This window comes from Triticum urartu, chromosome 5 (genome assembly GCF_003073215.2).
Source record: "Triticum urartu cultivar G1812 chromosome 5, Tu2.1, whole genome shotgun sequence".
In the NCBI taxonomy this organism is placed as follows: domain Eukaryota; kingdom Viridiplantae; phylum Streptophyta; class Magnoliopsida; order Poales; family Poaceae; genus Triticum; species Triticum urartu.
This window is the reverse complement of record NC_053026.1, coordinates 590,721,040-590,744,041: the sequence shown is the minus strand read 5'-3', so window position 1 is coordinate 590,744,041 and position 23,002 is coordinate 590,721,040. Positions and strand designations below refer to the sequence as shown.

At 49.3% G+C, this 23,002-nt stretch overlaps 1 pseudogene; it reads right to left on the bottom strand.

Moving 5' to 3' along the window:
• Window positions 1-3,770: 3,770 nt before the first annotated feature.
• The window catches only part of LOC125507487, a 31,194-nt pseudogene continuing 11,962 nt past the window's right edge, over window positions 3,771-23,002 (bottom strand).

Sequence of the window (23,002 nt, the reverse complement as noted above, 5' to 3'; positions counted from 1 at the left end):
GGTGAGTGGTGATCAGGAGGAAATGGGCAGCCCGAGAAGAAAAAATAGTCATGACCGCGCCGCCGTGTGCTAATCTGATGTATGAAAGAAGAGCCCATGAATCCCCAGCGGGAAGCAGAGAGAAAGAGAGGACTAGGAAACGAGGGGAGTGGAGCGAACCTTCAGAACTCAGATGGCGCGGTGGCGGCGGTACTGCGGATGGAGATAAAGCCGCCTCGACATTCCATTGCGTTTTTGGCGAGGAGACCTCGGCGTTGCTGGCCTTGCGTTGTGCCGAGAGGGTCTGCGTACTTCCCCATCTCAACAAAAAGATCCCGTCTCAACAAAACGATCCCCTAAAAAATCTGAACAGGAAGGCGCTGATCTGCGCCGGTCGACCGGCCGAGTCGCTCCGCCGGTCTTCATGCGGTCCGTTGGATTCATCCATCCGTAGACATTGGATCTGGCTCCTTTCGGTTCGTTGGGCCATGCAAAACTGAACTCACTCACGCCCGTCGTCCGCCCGCATGGAACGGGTTGTCGTGCCATGAGCCGCAACTTTCTTCGTTGACTCGCCACGTTCAGCTTCTGTGAATGCAGCTCGCCATGGCCGCCCTGCATCGCTGTTGCAACTCGTTCTCATCATCTGTCGAGCACTCGGTCGTCCGGCAGCGCGTGCATGAAACGTGAGCATTGCCGGCGCCATGCGCCGAATGCTTTTCTCGTCGAGTCGTGACGCCCCAGCTCCCGCGAATGCCCCGCCTACCGTCGCAGCTCGCCGTCACTGTCTTTGCACCACCGTCGCAACTCGCCGTTGTTGCTTCACGCAAAAAGCCCGTTGTGGCATGGCACAGGAAATCGTCTTACCAGTTGTAGCTTTCTGCCTCCTCAGTCACAACAAATCATCTTAGCAGCTTGTCGTCTCGCAGTACCAGCAAAAAATCACAGAAAAAAGTTTGCAGCTTCTGCAGTGGACACCGGACGCAGCTAGCCAGAGCCGTTGCATATGGTCACCGCCCGTAATAGCAAAAATTTCTGCCGGTTTCAACATCTAGCGAGAGCGGTTGCAGCATCTGGCAGGTGTGGTCACCGTCCATAGTAGCAAAACATTTTGCCGGTTTCAGCATCTAGCGAGAGTGGATGCAACACTTAGCGGGCGTGGTCACCACGGTCACCGCCCATAGTAGCAAAAATTTCTACCGGTTCCAGCATCTAGCGAGAGCGGTTGCAGCATCTGGCGGGCGTGGTAACCGCGATCACCGCCCGTAGTAGCAAAAAAATTGCTGGTTGTAGCACTTTGGATCACCGATCGTACTACATTTGGATGCCGGTTGTAGCACTGCCGGTTGCTGGGTGGCCAGCACTCCCACAGATTGTAGCAAAAAAAGTCGCTAGTCCCAGCTTCTGTTGTTGCTGGTTGCACCTTTTTCGGCGCCACTGTTCACCCAGAGTCGATTCTAGCATCTGGCGGTGCTCGTTGTAGCACCGAGATTGCTGGTTGTAGCTTGTTGACGGAGCCATCGTAGCAAACCACAGTGACTCATCACAGCTAACCAGCATGCATTTCCAGCAAGGTGGGGACACCGTTGTAGCATCCCGCGAGTAGCTTTCGAGCTAGTCGCACCACCGTTGCAGCTCACAGCCGCCACAGATCTGGGAAGAGAGAAAAAAAAGATGGCATGTGGAGGAGGAAAAAAAGGTGTGGGCTCCGTCGGGAGGGCGTCCATGGCATTCTCGGCAGCAGCCCATGGTCTGCGCGACATGTGGTTAGCGGAAGACTATGGAGAGAGGTTAGCGAAGGAGAAGGAAGAGGATAAGGTTTTAAATCGGCAGGACGATTTGTGGGTCCAACCGAAAACATGCGTCCATGGAGACCTCGATGGCATCGGTGCCACTGGCCGAAACGTTGGCCAGTCGTCCAGCCACAAACATTTCCCTTCCCTAAAAGGAAAATGTTTCTAATCACCCAACGGGTCGCAGCTGTTGCTTCCATCGCCTTTCCTGCATGACATGTGCCCATGGGCTAGCAGTACATAGATTTGCAACTGACACGTTATTGCAATCTTACCACTGCAACAATTGGTCTATTGCAGTCCGACGAAGACGAAGGCGCGGCGACGCATCCAGATCCCGTAACGCCGAACGAGATACGCGCGGCACTAGCAACCACCCAACTCGTCGGAGAGGAGGTTAGCGGCGAGGTTGCAGCCGGAGCCGGCCGCGCTGGCCGCCATTGCCGCCTCCACCACGACCTTCGGCGCGGTGCGCACACCTTGCTGAAGAGGAGGATGGCGGTGAGCTGACCTGGTCAGAGGTCCGTCGCTTGTTGTCGGCGGTGCGACAACAAGGATAGGCGGTGCTGCTTCTCCCTCACCACCGTTGAACGGGATCTCGTTGCGAATGACCGAGTATGATTTTTTTCCTTGCAACATCATCCCTATTGCAAAAAAGATTTCTACAGCATCACTGGTGTTGCAAAATTTTCTTCCATAACACTTGTAAAAATTTCTACAACATTAGTTTGTTGCAAAATAAATCATGCAACAATATCTCTGTTGCATAAATTCTGCAACATGAACTCTGTTGCAAACCTTTGAATGGAATATCATCCTAGTTGCAAAAACTGACATCAGAATCTGACGGCATCCCACGTTAAGTCCAATGGCTAGCGGGGTGGCCGATCTTTTAAAAAGATCCACCGGCCGACGCGTAGCGTTGAAACACAAGCCATCGTATATATGTCGTAATCTGTTTCACTTTCCTTCAAATTATCATCTCTTTGTTTTTTGTTTTCTACGCAAACTCGTGAACTTTGTTAGGGCGTCAGAACGTTTACACGGACGAACAAGAGATCTTTAGGGTGGCCTTCACAAGAAGTAAATCCCTGCCTCTTGCGGAAGCAAATCCTTGCCTTCACGAGAAATAAATCCGTGCCTTATGCGGAACTAAAAAAGTGTGATTTTTTTCTTTTTCAAGAGGCACGACCGTACCTCTTGCGGAAGCAAATTCGTTCCTTCACAGAAAGTAAATTTGCGCCTGTCGTGAAAGGAAAAAAACATGTTTTTTTGCATAATTTTTTTGCTGATTTTATTTGTTCCAAATCCTAAGAAAACCTGGGGAAAACAGAAAAGCCGAAAAAGGGGAAAATTATCTAAAATCCAAAAAACGCTTACAGGAAAATAAAAAATTAAAAAACGGAGGGGGCGTCTATAACAATGACATGTGGCGGCGGCTAAGATCACATTAAGTGAGGCCTTCCCAACCCACCCCAAATGGCCCTTGTGGGAGCTCTCGAAGTACTCCCCAATTAGTTGCTCTCGAAGGCCGCCCAGAAACGATGAAACAAGCTCTAGCGGTAGGACGCGCGAGACATAGGACAGCCACTCATGTGAGAGCAGGAGATTGGGCTCGCCCATCTCACGGTGAGGCCACAGCCTCTTGTTTTTAGTATTTTGCTTTCATTTTTCACTTTTGTGTATACTTCTAAATATATATTTATTACAAAAAATACTTTACATAAAAGATTTGAAAAATGTTAAACTAGCATTTGTAAAATGCTAAATATGTGTATGAAGAAAGATATTTTTCTTCATTTTTCTCATTTTTCGCATATATGAGAGATATTTTTCTATGCAAAAAAATATCTACATTTCTCATTTCTCATAAAAGATACGTGTAGAAAAATATCTCTCATGTATGCAAAAAATGCATACATACAAAATACAATGTGTATGAAGAAAGTTGATAATGTTGTTAAAAAATGTAAGTCAAGCATTTGGAAAAGGTATTAATCATCTATTTAAAAAACTGAAGCCTTGGCTTGCCACCATGGCGTCCATAGCATTGTCATCTGATATTTTCATAAATTCAAGGCAAGCATCCTTAAGCTTGTCACAGTTATATTAGTCAGCTAAAGCCAATGTGGTTGCCACGGGGTCCACATTCAGATCCTCACAAAGGATGCTTTGGCAAATCATCTTGAGCCTCTCCATGGCATATCTGTCCACAGCCACCAGTAAAAGCCGGATCTTCTCAGTATTGTCTTCTCCCTCGAAGTCCTCACCGCCATGCAAAGAATCGGTGCAGATGAAATGGAGCAGGGCCTTGAAAACGGCAGGCTGCGTGTCCTTGATGGTAATTCACTGCCCCGGCCTCGCCTCCCTCATTGGCCCGTAGAGCTCCGCCTTAAGAACAGGCTACCGCATAGCGAGAACGAGCCTATGCGCTTCAATGGTCTCTCCTCCGAACAATGAAACTGACATCCAATCCCTCCTTTTCTTCCAGTAGCTTGCCAACATGCTGAGCCATGTCAGATGGTGGCCTGTCGAGTTTGGGCAGCGATTTGGTTCCGCTAGTTTTGGTAACACGTGGCTTCTCGAAAATAGTGACAGTGCATTCAATCATCAGGCGATCATCCCTAAGGTATGCGGATCCCTCGATCTCGCTTCGCCTTTTGAAGTGAGCAGTCTGCGGAGCATACCGAGTGGAATCTTCAGAATTGGAAATCCTAGGCCCTGTTTTGCTCACTGAATACCGTAATTAATCTGGTGCACTGGTCGACCAGCCTCAGGTCGCAAGACGCCCGGACTTTAATGTTCTTGCTCATAAGCTCGAGATAAACTGTGATGTAGTCTTTCAATGTCAAGTACCATTTCCTTAGATCATGAGATTGTGCAACTTCCGGATACCGTAGGAATGTTTTGGGTGTGCCAAACGTCACAACGTAACTGGATGGCTATAAAGGCACACTACGGGTATCTCCAAAAGTGTCTGTTGAGTTGGCACGAATCAAGACTGGGATTTGTCACTCCGTGTGACGGAGAGGTATCTCTGGGCCCACTCGGTAATGCATCATCATAATGAGCTCAATGTGACCAATGAGTTAGCCACGGGATCATGCGTTACGGAACGAGTAAAGATACTTGCCGGTAACGAGATTGAACGAGGTATGGGGATACCGACGATCGAATCTCAGGCAAGTAACATACCGATAGACAAAGGGAATTGTATACGGCATTGATTGAATCTCCGACATCGTGGTTCATCCGATGAGATCATCATGGAACATGTGGGAGCCAATATGGATATCCAGATCCCGCTATTGGTTATTGGCCGGAGAGATGTCTCGGTCATGTCTGCATGGTTCCCGAACCCGTAGGGTCTACACACTTACGGTTTGGTGACGCTAGAGTTGTTATGGGAAATAGTATGTGGTTACCGAAGGTTGTTCGAAGTCCCGGATGAGATCCCGCACGTGACGAGGAGTTCCGGAATGGTCCGGAGGTGAAGATCGATATATTGGACGAAGGGTATTGGAGTCCGGAATTGTTTCGGGGGTACCGGGTGACGACCAGCGTGTTCAAAAGTGGTTTTGGAGGCCCCGGCAAGCGTTGGGGGCCTTATGGGCCAAAGGGAAGGGGCACACCAGCCCACTAAGGGGCTATGCGCCCCTCCCACCCCATCTCACATAACTCGGAGAGGTGGGGGCGCATCCCCTAGGGCAGTCACCCCTCCCGGCTTGGGGGGCAAGTTTCCTAGGGGTGGGGGCGCCCAAACCCATCTAGGGCTTTCCCTGTGGCCGCCGCCCCTCCCCTAGGGAACCCTAGGGCGCCTCCTCCACCCCGCTTCCCCCTATATATAGTGAGGGAGAGAGAGGGCAGCGGCACCCCTTCCCCTGGCGCAGCCCTCTCCCTCCCCAACACCTCCTCCTCCTCCGTAGTGCTTGGTGAAGCCCTGCCGGAGAACTGCAAGCTCCACCACCACGCCGTCGTGCTGTCGGAGCTCTCCCTCAACTTCTCCTCTCCCCTTGCTGGATCAAGAAGGAGGAGACGTCCCCGGGCTGTACGTGTGTTGAACGCGGAGGCGCCACTGTTCGGCGCTTAGATCGGAATCAACCACGATCTGAATCGCTACGAGTACGACTCCTTCATCCACGTTCTTGTAACGCTTCCGCATCGCGATCTTCAAGGGTATGAAGATGCACTACCTCTCTCGCGTTGCTAGCATCTCCTAGATTGATCTTGATGACACGTAGGAAATTTTTTAATTTCCGCAACAGTCCCCAACAGTGGCATCATGAGCTAGGTCTATGCGTAGATTCTATGCACGAGTAGAACACAAAGTAGTTGTGGGCGATGATTTGTTCAATTTGCTTAGCGTTACTAGTCTTATCTTGATCCGGCGGCATTGTGGGATGAAGCGGCCCGGACCGACCTTACACATACGCTTACGTGAGACTGGTTCCACCAACTGACATACACTCGATGCATAAGGTGGCTGGCGGGTGTCTGTCTCTCCCACTTTAGTCGGATCGGATTCGATGAAAAGGGTCCTTATGAAGGGTAAATAGCAATTGGCATATCACTATTGTGGTTTTGCGTAGGTAAGAAACGTTCTTGCTAGAAACCCATAGCAGCCACGTAAAACATACAACAACAATTAGAGGACGTCTAACTTGTTTTTGCAGGGTTTGCTTTGTGATGTGATATGGCCAAAAGGATGTGATGAATGATATATGTGATGTATGAGATTGATCATGTTCTTGTAATAGGAATCATGACTTGCATGTCGATGAGTATGACAACCGGCAGGAGCCATAGGAGTTGTCTTAATTTATTTATGACCTGTGTGTCAATGAAAACGCCATGTAATTACTTTACTTTATTGCTAACCGTTAGCCATAGTAGTAGAAGTAATAGTTGGCGAGGCAACTTCATGAAGACACGATGATGGAGATCATGATGATGGAGATCATGGTGTCATGCCTGTGACGTTGGTGTTCATGTCGCGCCTCGAAGATGGAGATCAAAGGCGCAAGATGATATTGGCCATATCATGTCACTTTATGATTTGCATGTGATGTTTGTCATGTTTTTACATCTTATTTGCTTAGAACGATGGTAGCATAAATAAGATGATCCCTCATTAAAATATCAAGAATTGTGTTCCCCCTAACTGTGCACCGTTGCTAAGGTCCGTTGTTCCGAAGCACCACGTGATGATCGGGTGTGATAGGTTCTAACGTTCACATACAACGGGTGTAAGCCAGATTTACACACGCAATACACTTAGGTTAACTTGATGAGCCTAGCATGTACAGACATGGCCTCAGAACACGGAAGACCGAAAGGTCGAACATGAGTCATATAGTGGATACGATCAACATGAAGATGTTCACCGATGATGACTAGTCCGTCTCACGTGATGATCGGACACGGCCTAGTTGACTCGGATCATGTATCACTTAGATGACTAGAGGGATGTCTATCTGAGTGGGATTTCATTAAATAATTTGATTAGATGAACTTAATTATCATGAACATAGTCAAAAGGTCTTTAAAAATTATGTCGTAGCTCACGCTTTGGTTCTACTGTTTTAGATATGTTCCTAGACAAAATTTAGTTGAGATTGACAGTAGCAATTATGCGGACTGGGTCCGTGAACTGAGGATTGTCCTCATTGCTGCACAGAAGGGTTATGTCCTTAATGCACCGCTCAGTGTGTTGAACCTCGAGCATCGTCTGTAGATGTTGGGAAACATCTGACATACATGTTTTGATGACTACGTGATAGTTCAGTGCGTAATACTAACGGTTTAGAATTGTGGCACCAAAGACGTTTTTGAAACGTCGCAGAACATATGAGATGTTCCAAAGACTGAAATTGGAATTTCAGACTAGTGCCCACCTCAAGAGGTATGAGACCTCTGACAAGTTTCTTAAGCCTACAAACTAAGGGAGAAAAGCTCAATCGTTGAGCATGTGCTCAGATTGTCTGAGTACTACAATCGCTTGAATCGAGTGGGAGTTAACCTTCCAGATGAGATAGTGATGGTTCTCCATAGTCACTGCCACCAAACTATTGGAGCTTCGTGATGAACTATAACATATCAGAGATAGACATGATGATCCTTGAGCAACTCGCGATGTTTGACACCGCGAAAGTAGAAATCAAGTAGGAGCATCAATTGTTGATGGTTAAACCACTAGTTTCAAGAAGGGCAAGGGAAACAAGGGATACTTCATGAAAAGGCAAATCAGTTGCTGCTCTTGTGAAGAAACCCAAGGTTGAACCCAAACCCGAGACGAAGTGCTTCTGTAATGAGGGGAACGGTCACTGAAGCAGAACTAACCTAGATACTTGGTAGATGAGTGTAACGCCCTCGATGCGGCTATATCTCCTACGTGTCGAAGCACGACTTAGAGGCATAACCGCATTGAAAGCAGTGTCGCAAGCGAGGTAATCTTCACAACAACCCATGTAAATAAATAATAATAGGGGAAAAGGAATACATAGTTAGCTTACACTTGCCACGTCACACAAATACATGAATAGCAGTACAAACATCCAATACACTCATGGTCCGACTACGGTACCAAAATAAAAGATCAACCCCAACATTGCGACATGGTCCCTGATCGCCCCAACTGGGCACCTCTACTGATCATCAAGGAAGGATACATAGTAACGGCGTGAGTCTTCGTCGAACTCGCACTTGAGCTCAAGTGAATCATCTGGAACGGAGTCATCGGGCCCTGCATCTGGTTTGGAAGTAATCTGTGAGCCACGGGGACTCAGCAATCTCGCACCCTCGCGATCAAGACTATTTAAGCTTATAGGTAAGGCAAGGTAATATGTGGAGCTGCAGCAAGCGACTAGCATATATGGTGGCTAACCTGTTCGCAAAAAAGAGCGAGAAGAGAAGGCAAAGCACGAACGAAGAACTATAGAACAACCTACGGCAAACATTACTCCAACACCGTGTTCACTTCCCGGACTCCGCCGAGAAGAGACCATCACGGTTACACACGCGGTTGATTCATTTTAATTAAGTTAAGGTTCATGTTATCTACAACCGGACATTAACAAATTCCCATCTGCCCATAACCGCGGGCACAACTTTCGAAAGTTCAAATCCCTGCAGGGGAGTCCCAACTTAGCCCATCACAAGCTCTCACGGTCAACGAAGGATATACCTTCTCCCGAGACATTTCGATCAGACTCGGCATCCCGGTTCTACAAGACAACTTCGACAATGGTAAAACAAATCCAGCAACACCGCCCGAATGTGCCAACAAATCCCGATAGGAGCTGCACATATCTCGTTCTCAGGGCACACTCGGATGAACACTACGTACAACTAAAACCAACCCTCAAGTTTCCCTGAGGTGGAATGGCAAGTCGCTCTGTTTGGACCAACGCTCAGAGGAGCACTGGCCCGGGGGGGTTAAATAAGATGACCCTTGGGCTCCGGAAACCCAAGGGAAAAATAGGCTAGGTGGCAAATGGTAAAACCAAGGTTGGGCATTGTTGGAGGAGTTTTATTCAAGGCAAAGTGTCAAGGGGTTCCCATAATCACCCAACCGTGTAAGGAACGCAAAATCCGGGAACATAACACCGATATGACGGAAACTAGGGCGGCAAGAGTGGAACAAAACACTAGGCAAAAGACCGAGCCTTCCACCCTTTACCAAGTATATAGATGCATGAAGATAACAAGATAATATGGTGATATCCCAACAATAAACAATGTTCCAACAAGGAATGATCTCCAATCTTCACCTGCAACTAGCAACGCTATAAGAGGGGCTGAGCAAAGCGGTAACATAGCCAATCAACGGTTTGCTAGGACATGGTGGGTTAGAGGTTTGACAAGGCAATTTGGGAGGCATGATAAGCAAGTGGTAGGCATCATAGCGTAGGCATAGCAAAAGAGCGAGCATCTAGCAAGCAAAGATAGAAGTGATTTTGAGGGTATGATCATCTTGCCTGCAAAGTTGTCAGAGTTGACTTGATCCTCGTAAGCAAACTCAACGGGCTCCTCGCTAGCGAACTCGTCTCCCGGCTCTACCCAAACAAGAAAAACAAGCAAAAGAAACACAATCAACCACGTGCAAAGCTCAAACAAATATGATGCAAACATGGTATGCTATGCGGGATGCGATATGTGATGCATATGCAAGATTTGACAAGGAATGATTGACCCTGGCCTCAACTTGGAGATCCAAGTGTGCCACTGGAAAGGTGAGGTGATTTCGGTTGAAATCGATATAAGGATCACCGGAATCGGATGCACGGTTTGGAAATGGCAAGCAAAACAAATATGGCACCGGTCTGCGATAAACAGCAAGTAGTCATCTAAATGCATCAAGATAATTATGCTACAGCACTCAAACATAGCAACAAAATACATGGCAGGGATCCATTCATGATGATTGACAAAAGATGAACACTGAGCTACAGCAAATTCATCCAGTAACAGGATCAAACAAGCATGGCAAAAATGCAAATGATAAACAGGTTTCAGACTTAGTGAAATTAACACAAGTCTGGAATTTAACATCAGGTAGCACACTTTGGAGCATGAAAACTATATTCTACAAGAACTTAACAAGGCAAATGAAGGCATGACATGAAGCTACTCAAGGCACTTAAGAAAAGTCCCTTAGTGACCTTGAGCCAAAAGGGATCAGAAAATACAATTGCAAGCATGTGAACATGGCAAAAACATAATCAGGTTACAGACTTAGAGAAAAACTGGAGCATGCAATCTGTTAACGAGTAGGCATGTTCACGAGCTTGATGCACTCGCTACAGAGCATGGCATGACAAACTAAGCATACATCCATCAAGAATACATATCATAGAAGCATGGCAAGAACAACAACATAGCATGCACGGATCACTAGCAACATCCTCGGCAAAATCGCTAACAAGTCAACAATCTGCGAGGAATCACGAAATAGCGAAAGTAGAGCTCTATTGACTCAAGCTAGGGTGCTCCATAATTTCAAACAAAGACATGGATGGATAGAGCACCACAATATTAACAAATCATCCTTACTGATCATCCTCAAAAGAGGCACGGATCACTAGGAAACAACATGAACATATGGCATATTGACAAAAACAGATCAAGGACTTAGAGAAATTCTAAGTCCCTGAAATCAGCATTAACGAATGCCCTACTTTGCAAGCTTGTGCTAGTCACCACACATGTCAAAAAAATACATGGTAAGCACCTCTGTAAAGATGGCATGGCATATAACAAAACACATGTAGAGCTCAGGAGCATATCATGCACACATTAATCATGGCAAAAATGACAAATAGCTATTTGATGCAGCAGATCTGACAATTATCTCAAATAGCTCTCTTCCAACACCATTTTGGGCATCAAGATGAGCTCAAATGAAAATGATGCAATGAGATGAAATGATGTACTCTCTGAGACGAACATTTTCATATGCTACACGCTCAAATCGGAGATAGGGATGCGGAGTTACGGCATGATGAAGTTGCAAGAAAAATTACTAGAGAGAGGGAAAAAGTCAACCCTCTAGGGTTTACTGTAGCTCGGATCTGGATCTGATCCGGCGTGCACGCAGTTCAAGGATGGCTGGAAGTCACTGTAGCGCCGGAGTCGTCGGGGTTCGTCGCCGGACTTGGCGAGGCACGCCGGCCGGAGTAGGGCGTAGGAGGAGGCCAGCCGGGGCGAGGAGATGAGGAGGACGCCGGAGGAGCGGTGAGGGGCGGCGCGGCCGCGGTGGAGCTCGGCTCCGGACAACGAGGGGCGAGGCGGCCGCCGGCGTTGGCGTGCTGCGGCGCGGTGGCTCGGGCCGCCGGAGATGGAGGCGAGGGGCGGCGCGGGCGGCGAGGCGCCTCGGCCCGGAATGGCGGCGGGGAGGGCCGGAGATGGGCTCTCGGGCCCGCGGCGGTGAAGTTGGCGCCCCCGCCACGTGGCGCGCTGCGGTTGGGGCGGCGGTGATGTCCGGCGCGCTGAGGACGAAAGGTCTAGGGTTTGGGGGTAGGATTTGATCCGGATTTTCGGGGGAGAGTGCCTTTTTATACATAGGAGGAGCTAGGAGAGTCCAAATGAGTTGCGGTTTTCGGCCACGCGATCGTGATCGTACGACCGAGACGATGGAGAGGGTTTAGGTGGGTTTTGGGCCAAATTGGAAGGGTGTTGGGCTGCAACACACACGAGTCCTTCTTGGTCCGTCGGTTAACCGTTGGAGTATCAAACGAAGTCCAAATGGTACAAAACTTGACAGGCGGTCTACCGGTAGTAAACCAAGACCGCTTGGCAAGTCTTGGTCCAATCTGAAAATGTTTAACCCCCCACACACGAAAAGAGGTAGAAAGGACCACCGGAGGGGATAGGAGCGCCGGAATGCAAAACAGACAACGGGGAAAATGCTCGGATGCATGAGACGAACACGTATGCAAATGCAATGCACATGATGACATGATATGAGATGCATGACAACGACAACAACACACAGAGACAAAAACCCGAACCCGAGGAAATAAAATAACTTAGCGCCGGAAATGGCAAGAGTTGGGATACATTTAAGGTAAATTACATCCGGGGTGTTACAACACTCCAACACTACGAAAGGATCTCGTCCCGAGATCTAGGACTGGAAGAACACCGGGTACTCAGAACGGAGGTGATCCTCGCGTTCCCAGGTATGTCCACTTGACTTTGAGGAATTTGATTGACTTATTGCGAGTCTTGCGTTTAGTCTCTTCAAGAATAGCCACGGGGTGCTGACGATAAGAAAGGTCTTCTTGGAGAGCAATGTCTTCGAAGTTGACGGTGCGGTCAGGGGTCTTGATGCACTTGCGGAGCTGAGAGACATGGAACACATCGTGCACATTTGCAAAGTTGGGAGGAAGCTCGAGTTGATAGGCGAGATCGCCTCTCTTGCTGACGATCTTGAAAGGACCCACGTATCTAGGGGCAAGCTTCCCTTTGATACCGAAGCGACGAGTACCTTTCATTGGAGAGACCCGGAGGTAAACATGGTCTCCGATCTCGAAAGCCAAGTCACGATGCTTACTATCATAGTAGCTCTTCTGACGCGATTGCGCTGCTTTGAGGTTATCACGAATGACTTTGCACATTTCCTCTGCCTCTGTGATCAAGTCATTTCCAAGAAGTTGACGTTCACCGGTCTCTGACCAGTTAAGAGGAGTACGACACTCCCTGCCATACAGAATTTCGAATGGGGCCTTGCCCGAACTTGCTTGAAAACTGTTGTTGTAGGAGAATTTGGCATATGGAAGACAATCCTCCCACTTCATACCGAAGGAGATAACGCAAGCCCTGAGCATATCTTCAAGAATCTGATTGACACGCTCGACTTGACCGCTAGTTTGAGGATGGAAAGCTGTGCTGAAGCGGATGTTGGTGCCCATGGCCTTCTGAAAAGAATCCCAAAACTTGGAGGTAAAGATGCTGCCACGGTCTGAAGAGATCACCTATGGAATGCCGTGCAAAGAGACAATCCGAGAGGTATAAAGCTCCGCCAATTGAGCTGCAGTGATAGACTCTTTGATAGGCAGAAAGTGAGCCACTTTAGTGAGTTTGTCGATGACAACGAATATAGCATCATTGCCATGCTTGGACTTTGGAAACCCAATCACGATGTCCATCTCAATGTGGTCAAACTTCCATTCTGGAATGGCAAGAGGTTGGAGGAGACCAGCTGGCCTTTGGTGTTCTGCCTTCACTCTTCTACAGACATCACATTCATTCACGAATTTAGCAATCTCGCGCTTCATTCGAGTCCACCAATAAGCCTGCTTGAGGTCCTGATACATCTTCGTACTCCCAGGGTGGATGGAGAGGAGTGAATTGTGAGCCTCGTTCATAATAACTTTACGAAGGTCACCTTTAGGCACAACAATACGATCCTCGAAGAAGAGAGTATCCTTGTCATCAAGGCGATAGCACTTGTACTTGGGTTGACTCTTGGCAATCCCAATCTTCACCTTCTTCACCATAGCATCAAGAAGTTGAGCCTCGCGAATTTGATCTTCCAAAGTAGGAGAGACTTGAAGGTTGGCGAGGAAACCTTGAGGAACAACTTGCAAATTGAGTTTGCGGAAAGCTTCACAAAGCTTGGGTTGGTAAGGCTTGAGAATCGGACTGTTGCAGTACGCCTTCCTGCTCAAAGCGTCAGCAATCACATTGGCCTTGCCTGGAGTATACTTGATACTCGGATTATACTCTTGAATCATTTCGACCCAACAGTCTGCCTGAGGTTGAGATTAGGCTGAGTGAAGATGTACTTGAGACTCTTGTGGTCAGTGAAGATGTCCACTTTTCTTCCCAATAAGAGATGTCTCCAAGTCAAAAGAGCATGCACAACTGCCGCCAACTCGAGGTCATGAGTGGGGTAGTTCTTCTCGTTGGGCTTCAACTGGCGAGAGGTATAAGCCAAGACTTCCTTCTCTTGCATCAACACTGCACCAAGACCTTGAAGAGAGGCATTGCAGAAGACCTCGAACGGTTTGGATTCATCAGGAGGAGTCAGAACTGGAGCAGCGACCAATTTCTCTTTCAAAGGGTTGAAAGCGATGTCACATTCCGGAGACCAAACGTACTTGACGTGCTTCTGGAGAAGGTTTGAAAGGGGCTTCGCAATCTTTGAAAAGTTCTCAACGAACCTTCGACAGTAGCTTGCGAGACCAAGGAAGCTGCAGAGTTTCTTCACGTTCTGAGGTGGTTCCCAATTCACAATTGCAGACACCTTCTCAGGATTCACCGCTATGCCCTTAGCAGAGATGATATGCCCAAGATAAAGAACCTCATCGAGCCAAAACTCGCACTTTGAGAACTTGGCGTAGAACTGATGTTCCCTGAGCTTATCGAGCACCAAACGCAAGTGCTTGGCATGATCTTCCTTGTTCTTCGAAAAGACCAGAATGTCATCGAGGTAGACCAAGACGAAGTCATTTGTGTAGGCGTTGAAGATGAAGTTCATCATGCGAGAGAAAGTCGGAGGAGCGTTGACGAGGCCAAAAGACATGACAGTGTATTCATATGAACCATAGTGTCGGAGTAATGGGCCACGGGTAGGCTAACCCGAGTCCCAGAACCTTTCAAGACATCGGGGCAGGCTGCGCCCCTCAAGACCCCCGGACAAAGAGCCGCCTTCTGAGGAGTCGGCGGCAAGGCCACTGTCGGTGTCAAAACCGGCGGATCTCGGGTAGGGGGTCCCGAACTGTGCGTCTAGGCCGGATGGTAACAGGAGGCAAGGGACACAAAGTTTTACCCAGGTTCGGGCCCTCTCGATGGAGGTAAAACCCTATGTCCTGCTTGATTAATATTGATGATATGGGTAGTACAAGAGTAGATCTACCACAAGATCAGAGAGGCTAAACCCTAGAAGCTAGCCTATGGTATGATTGTTGTTCTGTATGTTGTCCTACGGACTAAAACCCTCTGGTTTATATAGACACCGGAGAGGGTTAGGGTTACACAAAGTCGGTTACGATGGTAGGAGATCTGCATATCCGTATCGCAAGCTTGCCTTCCACGCCAAGGAAAGTCCCTTCCGGACACGGGACGAAGTCTTCAATCTTGTATCTTCATAGTCCAGGAGTCCGGCTGAAGGTATAGTCCGGCTATCCGAACACCCCCTAATCCAGGACTCCCTCAGTAGCCCCCGAACCAGGCTTCAATGACGATGAGTCCGGCGCGTAGATTGTCTTCGGCATTGCAAGGCGGGTTCTCCCCCAAATTCCGTGTACCTGTTGAATGAAGTCCAATAATGGACGCTTCCCACGTGTCAAACGAATATGAAAAGTCTGAGTGTTTTTACATTCACACACCTAGCCACGCAAATGAGCTGCCCTATTTAAGGGGACGAGGATTTAGATCCAAACCACATCTTCCCCCCTTCGCGAGTGTTCATCAGAGCGCATCCGACAAAGGTCCATTCCACCATGGCTAGCCATCGCAACTCCTCCTCTCACCCTTCCAGCCCTCAGCCTGGGTACTGGGAGAGATGCTCTGTCCCGCATAGCGAGCTAGTGACGCTCCAGACCAAGGAATTCCTCCCCTTGGCCTACATGGTCCCGGTTCAAGCCGGTCTTGCCGTCTATAACGGCGGAAAGCAAGCGGAGAGTGCCCCCAATCCCTCCAAAGGAGAGCGGGTATGCCTTGTCCCTTATCTAATAAGGGGGCTCGGGTTTCCAATCCATCCATTCCTCTGGGGGCTGCTGGAGTTCTACGGTCTCCAGCTACACAATCTCACGCCAGCCTCCGTATATCATATCGCGGGCTACGTAGCCCTCTGCGAGCTGTTTTTGGGCGTCGAGGCCCATTTCGGGCTATGGAAATGGTTATTCTGCCTTGTGCCCCGCTCTAAGGAGGGGTCAATGTATCAAGTGGGCAGAGCCGAAGTGTGGTGCATCGCCGGGACCGGATATCTGTCCGGAACCCCAAAGAAGGCGTCCGAAGACTGGCCCTCGGAATGGTTCTATATAGAAGACGTCCCGCTGCCGGATCCTGTCCGGATCGGCCTCCCTGAATTCGACAGTGCTCCCTTAAAGAAGCGCCTAAGCTGGCATCCACGGAGCCCTCAGAGGGAAAGTGACAGGAACATCATTGACCTGATGGGCCTAATAAGATTGTTATCCCATTCCGGACTAACCATGATCGGGGTTATCGCTGAATGCATCATGCGGGGGGTGCAGCCGCTTCAGTATAGAAGCCACCCCATGTGGGACTTCAACGGGGAGGATGACGCCACCCGCTACGGCCGTAAGGGGCCGGATTCAGCTGCCGCTCTACTAAAGATCTTGTCCACTTTGTATAAGGGAGAAGAGGAGGAATTTCTCCGCGTCAACCCACAGGGCGGATTCTCTATGCACAATCCCCCAAGCTGGGTAAGTGGTCGCATTTACTTGCCCATCCGTTTTGTATTCCCATTGTTAAATATTCAGTCTGACGACTTCAACGCAGGAACTGTGCCGGGCTATTAAGGAGATAAGCACCCCTCCTCCACAACCCGAGGACCCAGGACGGTCCCTCGACCCGGCCTCTCAAGAGGATCCGGACATATCTGTGGAGCTGATTGATGGAGTGTTCCATCAATTGAGCATGGACAACGCCTTGGTGGCCATTACGACCGATTACCCAGGGCTAATTCCAGCCTCCTAGGTAACTGAGATCGAAGTCCCAGTACCCCGAATAGGTGTCTTCCCTCTCGTGTTTTCAGTTTCCTGATTACAACCGAACTTTGCAGGGGAGGTTTTTGAGGCGGAAGGCCGAACCTGCGGTGACAAGCCAACGAGGGGCCGCAGGGCCCCGTGGGCAGAAAAGAAGTGCAGTCCGGACCGAGGCGTCGGCGCAAAGGTATGGCGTGCCCCCTATCCCAGGTGTTATACCTTCGAGGCACATTGACACTCGTGCTCTCTTCAGGACAAAGAGACCTCGCCGGAGTATATCCGGAGAGGCTGCCAATCGCGCCTCCACCAGCCAGGCTCCAAAGCCTGGTCCGGAGGCGGAGGCGAACGCAAGGCGCGCGCCAGACGCTCCTCCGACGGAGGATGTGGACGGGTTGTCTGCCACCAACTCTGAGGTGGAGAGTGCCATGAACCACAGGCGTCGCCGGACAATTCTATGTGACGCTTGTTTCTCCCAAGGGGTGTCAGATGCCTTCAATTCAGGAGATGTGTACCTCCGTGCCGCTCAAAATGGTCTAGCCAGAGCCATAGAGCAATATGTAAAAGACATATGGGTAAGAAAATAATGGTAATTATATATATATATATACCAGTAGCCCCCGAGACTTGAAACAATTAGAATAACTGATTTAAGGATCATTTGTTGTGCAGGTTCTTATAGAAAAGAATTCCCTACTGTCCAAGGAGCTGGAAGAGTGCAAAGCCCAACTTGAGGCCGCACTGGCCGCAGCAGGGGAGCCTAAGGAGACCCCCTCTGGCAATATACACTTCGAAAGATAAGTATTTTGCGAAGCACGGCATGGGTGCGAATCTGACAAATGAATTTGCAGATGGCACCAGATTGAATCCGGAAAGACAACACCTCCTACGCCAGCTAAAGGCTGGTGAGAAGGTGTTGACAAAGGTGAGGCGGGAGAAGAACGATCTCCAAGATGCCAACACCAAGCTGGGCGTCGAGCTGAAAGATGTTCATGCCCAGCTGTCAGACTCCGTGAAGGAGAATCAGCGGCTTCGGCGCGGCATATTTAGTAAGTGCTTGAACGAACCTTTGAAAGAAAGTTCGGCGCGGAAGTCGACTAACAGAGCAATGTCTGTAGGTGTGCTAACAGGTCGTCCTGTAGAGGAGATGCCCAGTTCTACGAGTGACCTTCTTCCCAAGCTCTCGCAGCTGCTCGATCGAGTTCAGCAGGCGATGCAAGGCATCGCCTAGGCCCTGTGGCCATCCATCTCCATGCCCGAAGATCTTGGAGAGCTTGCGGAGAAGCTAAACGGAGCACGGCGGCGCTTCCGATTGTGGAAGATCTCGGCCTGCCGTCAAGGCGCTAGGGAGGTCTGAGCCATGGTGAAGACACGGTACACAAAGGCTGACCCCAACCACATGGCCGAGGTCGGTCCTGTAGGGCTCGATGGGAAGGAGATCCCTGTAAGCTTAGTATATGGCCAAGTAGAGTTGGCCGCAAAGTATTCCCAGCAGGACTGTAAATTAGACAGCCTGTTAGATGGTATTGAAGAGGAATAAAATCAGTCAAAATGACTATGTAATTTAATTGACATTTATAATGCCTTCTAGCCGGATTGTAGATCATTTGTCATGCCGACCTTTTCGCTTCAGCCTCAGGTCCTAACGGTCCGGAGTGTGTCCGAATTCCCATGCGGTTACATAGGAACCGGGGAATGCATGGAGACCAGGCGTAGGGGTCATTAGTGCGTGAACAGACAAGTGCCCGACTAGTTATGTTATATTACATGGTTAGTAAGAAACATCTTCCTGGGAGAATAGTTCCGTTAGGGGTTCCTTTCCCTGGGAGGCATGCCCTAAAGTGCATGTCCATGCTGCGAAAAGAAACGCAGGAAAAACATCTGGGGGCATGTAGATAAATAAAAAAAGATCATCTTTAGTTCACCGACCGAATATTCCCTTAAGAACGCTAACTTTCGGCTTCACCCAGTCTGAGGTACATGTCCGGCTGACCCGGCAGTAACAATCGCAGAGGTGCTCCCTTTACCACCTAGCCGAACAATCGGGAACGTAGGAGTAAGCACAGGAGCCAGGCAACCCAGCTTGGCCAAAACTTAAGTCATATCGATGCATATAATGGTGAATAAAAGGTACATGAGGAAGTGTGACACATGTGTTGGGCATGAAGCCGGTATAAATAACCTTCTGTTTAAAGAAGCCCCCGGGTTTAATGAGCGCGGATAGCGCGTCACTTTATGAGCTTTTAAAGGTTATAAGAGAGAGAGAATAAGAGTAATGTAAGACAGAAGGTATGTATAAAAAATGGACAGAGGAAGGAAACGAACACAGAGTCCGGTGCTAGGCATAGAATCTTCTGAGACGGGCTACGTTCCATGGGTTCGGCTCGAGTCGGTTATCCGATGCATTTCGCAGGCGGTACGCTCCACCAGTCAGGACTTGGTCAATTATGAAGGGTCCTTCCCACTTGGGCTTGAGTTTGTCCTTTTCTTATCCGGCAGGCATAGAACTAATTCGCCAACGTTGTAATTTTTGGCCCGTACTTCTCTGCTTTGGTATCTTCGAGCCTGCTGTTGATAGAATGCGGAACGGGCTTTTGCCACGTCACGCTCCTCCTCCAATGCGTCCAAACTGTCCTGCCGATCGAGCTCGGCTTCTCTTTCTTTGTACATGCGCACTCGAGGTGAGTCATGAATTATGTCGCAAGGCAAAACTGCCTCTGCGCCGTACACCATAAAGAATGGTGTGTATCCGGTGGTGCGATTCAGCGTGGTCCACAGCCCCCAGAGTACGGATTCGAGCTCCTCTACCCAGTGCGTGTTAGATTCCGTGAGGGACCGCACTAATATGGGTTTAATGCCGCTCATGATAAGACCATTTGCACGTTCGACCTGGCCGTTAGTTTGTGGGTGATAGACGGAAGCATAATCGAGCTTGATGCCCATGTTTTTGCACCAGAGTTTTACCTCGTCGGCCACAGAGTTCGTGCCATTATCAGTGATGATGCTGTGGGGGACGCCGTAACAGTGTACAACCCCGGATATAAAGTCTATCACAGGTCCGGATTCGGCCGTCTTAACAGGCTTGGCTTCTATCCATTTGGTGAACTTATCCACCATGACCAGTAAGTATTTTTGCTTGTGGATTCCGCCTTTAAGGGGTCCAACCATATCAAGCCCCCAGACCATGAAGGGACAAGTGATGGGGATAGTTTGGAGGGCGGTGGGTGGCATATGGCTTTGGTTTGCAAAGAGCTGGCAACCGGTGCATCGTTGGACTAAGTCCTAGGTGTCTGCCCGGGCCGTCGGCCAGTAAAAGCCTGTGCGGAAGGCCTTGCTCACAAGGGACCGAGCTGCAGGGTGATGACCGCCGAGTCCGGCATGAATTTCAGCCAGGAGGTTCCGCCCTTCCTCTTCGGAGATGCACATTTGAAGGACTCCGGTAGTGCTTTTCTTATAAAGCTCTCCCTCATGGACTTTGTAGGCTTTGGATCGCCGCACTATGCAGCGTGCCTCGTTTTGGTCCTCGGGGAGTTCCTGCCTAATAAGGTAGGCGAGGAATGGTTCTGTCCACGGGGCGATGACGGCCATTATTACGTGGGCTGAAGGTGTTATTTCATTGGCAGAGTCGCCGATTGTGTCAGAATGTTCGGTGTCGAGCAGTGCGGTTAGGTCCGGGCTGGTGTTGTGCGGCTCCCCTTCCCATACTACGGATGGCTTGAACAGCCTTTCCAAGAAGATGTTGGGGGGGACTACATCGTGTTTTGCGCCGATGCATGCCAGGACATCTGCCGCCTGATTATTTTCCCGGGCTATGTGGTGAAATTCAAGCCCTTTGAACCGAGCTAACATTTTTAGGACGACGTTGTGGTAAGATGCCATCTTTGGATCCTTGGCGTCAAGTCTCCATTTATTTGGGATATTGCGAGGTTCGAGTCCCCGCGCACCTCTAGGCGTTGAATGCCCATGGATACTGCCATCCGGAGACCATGTAAAGGGCCTCATATTCGGCTGCATTGTTGGAGACTGTGTACATAATCTGGAGTACGTATTGAACTGTGTCTCCTGTGGGGGACGTCAAAACGACGCCAGCCCCCAGTCCGGCCAGCATCTCGAAATGCATGATCCAATTTGAATATGTGTCGTACTCTTTAGGGAGTTCGGCCTCCGTCCATTCTGCGACGAAGTCGGCCAAGACTTGCGACTTGATGGCTCGCCGTGGCTTATAAGTTATGTCGAACAGGAGGAGCTCAATAGCCCATTTTGCAACCCAGCCCGTTGCGTCACGGTTATTTATAATATCGTTAAGTGGTACTTCCGAGGCTACTGTGATTGAACACTCTTGAAAGTAGTGTCGTAGCTTCCGAGATGCCATGAATACCGCGTATGCAATCTTTTGATAATGCGGGTACCGTGATTTGCAGGGAGTGAGGACAGTGGACACATAATAGACCAGCTTTTGAAGGGGGAATTTGTGTCCGTCCATTTCTCGTTCGACGACGAGCACTGCGCTTACAACCTGATGTGTTGCTGCAATGTACAATAGCATTGGTTCGCCAATGTTTGGCGCGGCCAGGACTGGATTTGTTGCCAATATGGCTTTTATTTCGTCGAGTCCGGCCGTGGCTGCATCCGTCCATTTGAAGTTTTCGTTGCGCCGAAGGAGGCGGTAAAGGGGTAGGGCCTTTTCTCCCAAGCGGGAGATAAAGCTGCTTAGAGCCGCCACGCATCCGGTTAACTTTTGTATTTGTTTGAGGTCCTTTGGGATATCCAGTTGCGACAGAGCTCGGATCTTAGCTGGATTTGCTTCAATTCCTCTACCGGATACAATGAAGCCCAAGAGCTTTCCGGCTGGAACGCCGAAAACGCATTTTTCCGGGTTGAGCTTGATGTCGTATGTTCGGAGGTTATCGAATGTGAGCCTCAAGTCGTCTACTAGAGATTCGACATGTCTTGTTTTGACGACCACATCATCTACATTTGCCTCCACTATTTTGCCGATCTGGTTTGCCAGACATGTCTGAATCATGCGCTGATATGTTGCGCCGGCGTTTTTGAGCCCGGAGGGCATTGTGTTGAAACAGAATGGGCCGTATGGTGTGATGAATGCCGTTGGGGCTTGGTTTGGTTCTGCCATCTTGATTTGATGGTAGCCGGAATATGTGTCGAGGAAACACAACGAATCGTGTCCTGCGGTAGCGTCGATAATTTGATCGATGCGGGGGAGTGGGAAGGGATCCTTTGGGCAAGCCTTGTTAAGGTCCTTAAAATCAACACACAGGCGCCAGGATTTGTCCTTCTTTGGTACCATCACCAGGTTTGCTAGCCAGTCCGGATGTTTTATATCTCTGATGAATCCGGCCTCCAATAGCTTTGCTAGCTCTTCTCCCATGGCCTGTCTCTTAGGTTCGGAAAAATGCCGAAGAGCTTGCTTGACAGGTTTGAATTCTTTTAGGATATTTAAGCTGTGCTCGGCCAGCCTGCGTGGGATTCCTGGCATGTCTGAAGGGTGCCAGGCGAAAATGTCCCAGTTTTCTCGTAGGAACTCTCGCAGTGCGGCATCTACATCAGGGTTTAAATGTGCCCCGATGGAAGCTGTTTTATTGAGGTCCGTTGGGTGGACCTGGAATTTGGCTATTTCGTCCGCCGGTTTAAAGAAGGTGGACTTGGATCTTTTGTCGAGTACCACGTCGTCTCTATTCACCGTGGAGCGCAGCACAGTCAGTTCCTCAGCCGCTAGGGCTTTGGATAGTGCCTTAAGGGCCAGTGCGGCTGTCTTGTTTTCGGCGCGGAGTGCTATGTCCGGATCACTAGCGAGAGTGATGATCCCGTTGGGCCCGGGCATCTTGAGCTTCATGTACCCGTAATGGGGTATTGCTTGGAATATTGTAAACGCTTCCCGCCCTAGCAGAGCGTGATAACCGCTGCTGAGCGGAGCCACATGGAATGTGACCTCTTCGGACCTGTAATTATCCGGCGTGCCGAACACCACATCTAGTGTGATTTTTCCTGTACAATGCGCTTCCCGACTGGGGATTATTCCTCTAAAGGTTGTGCTGCTTT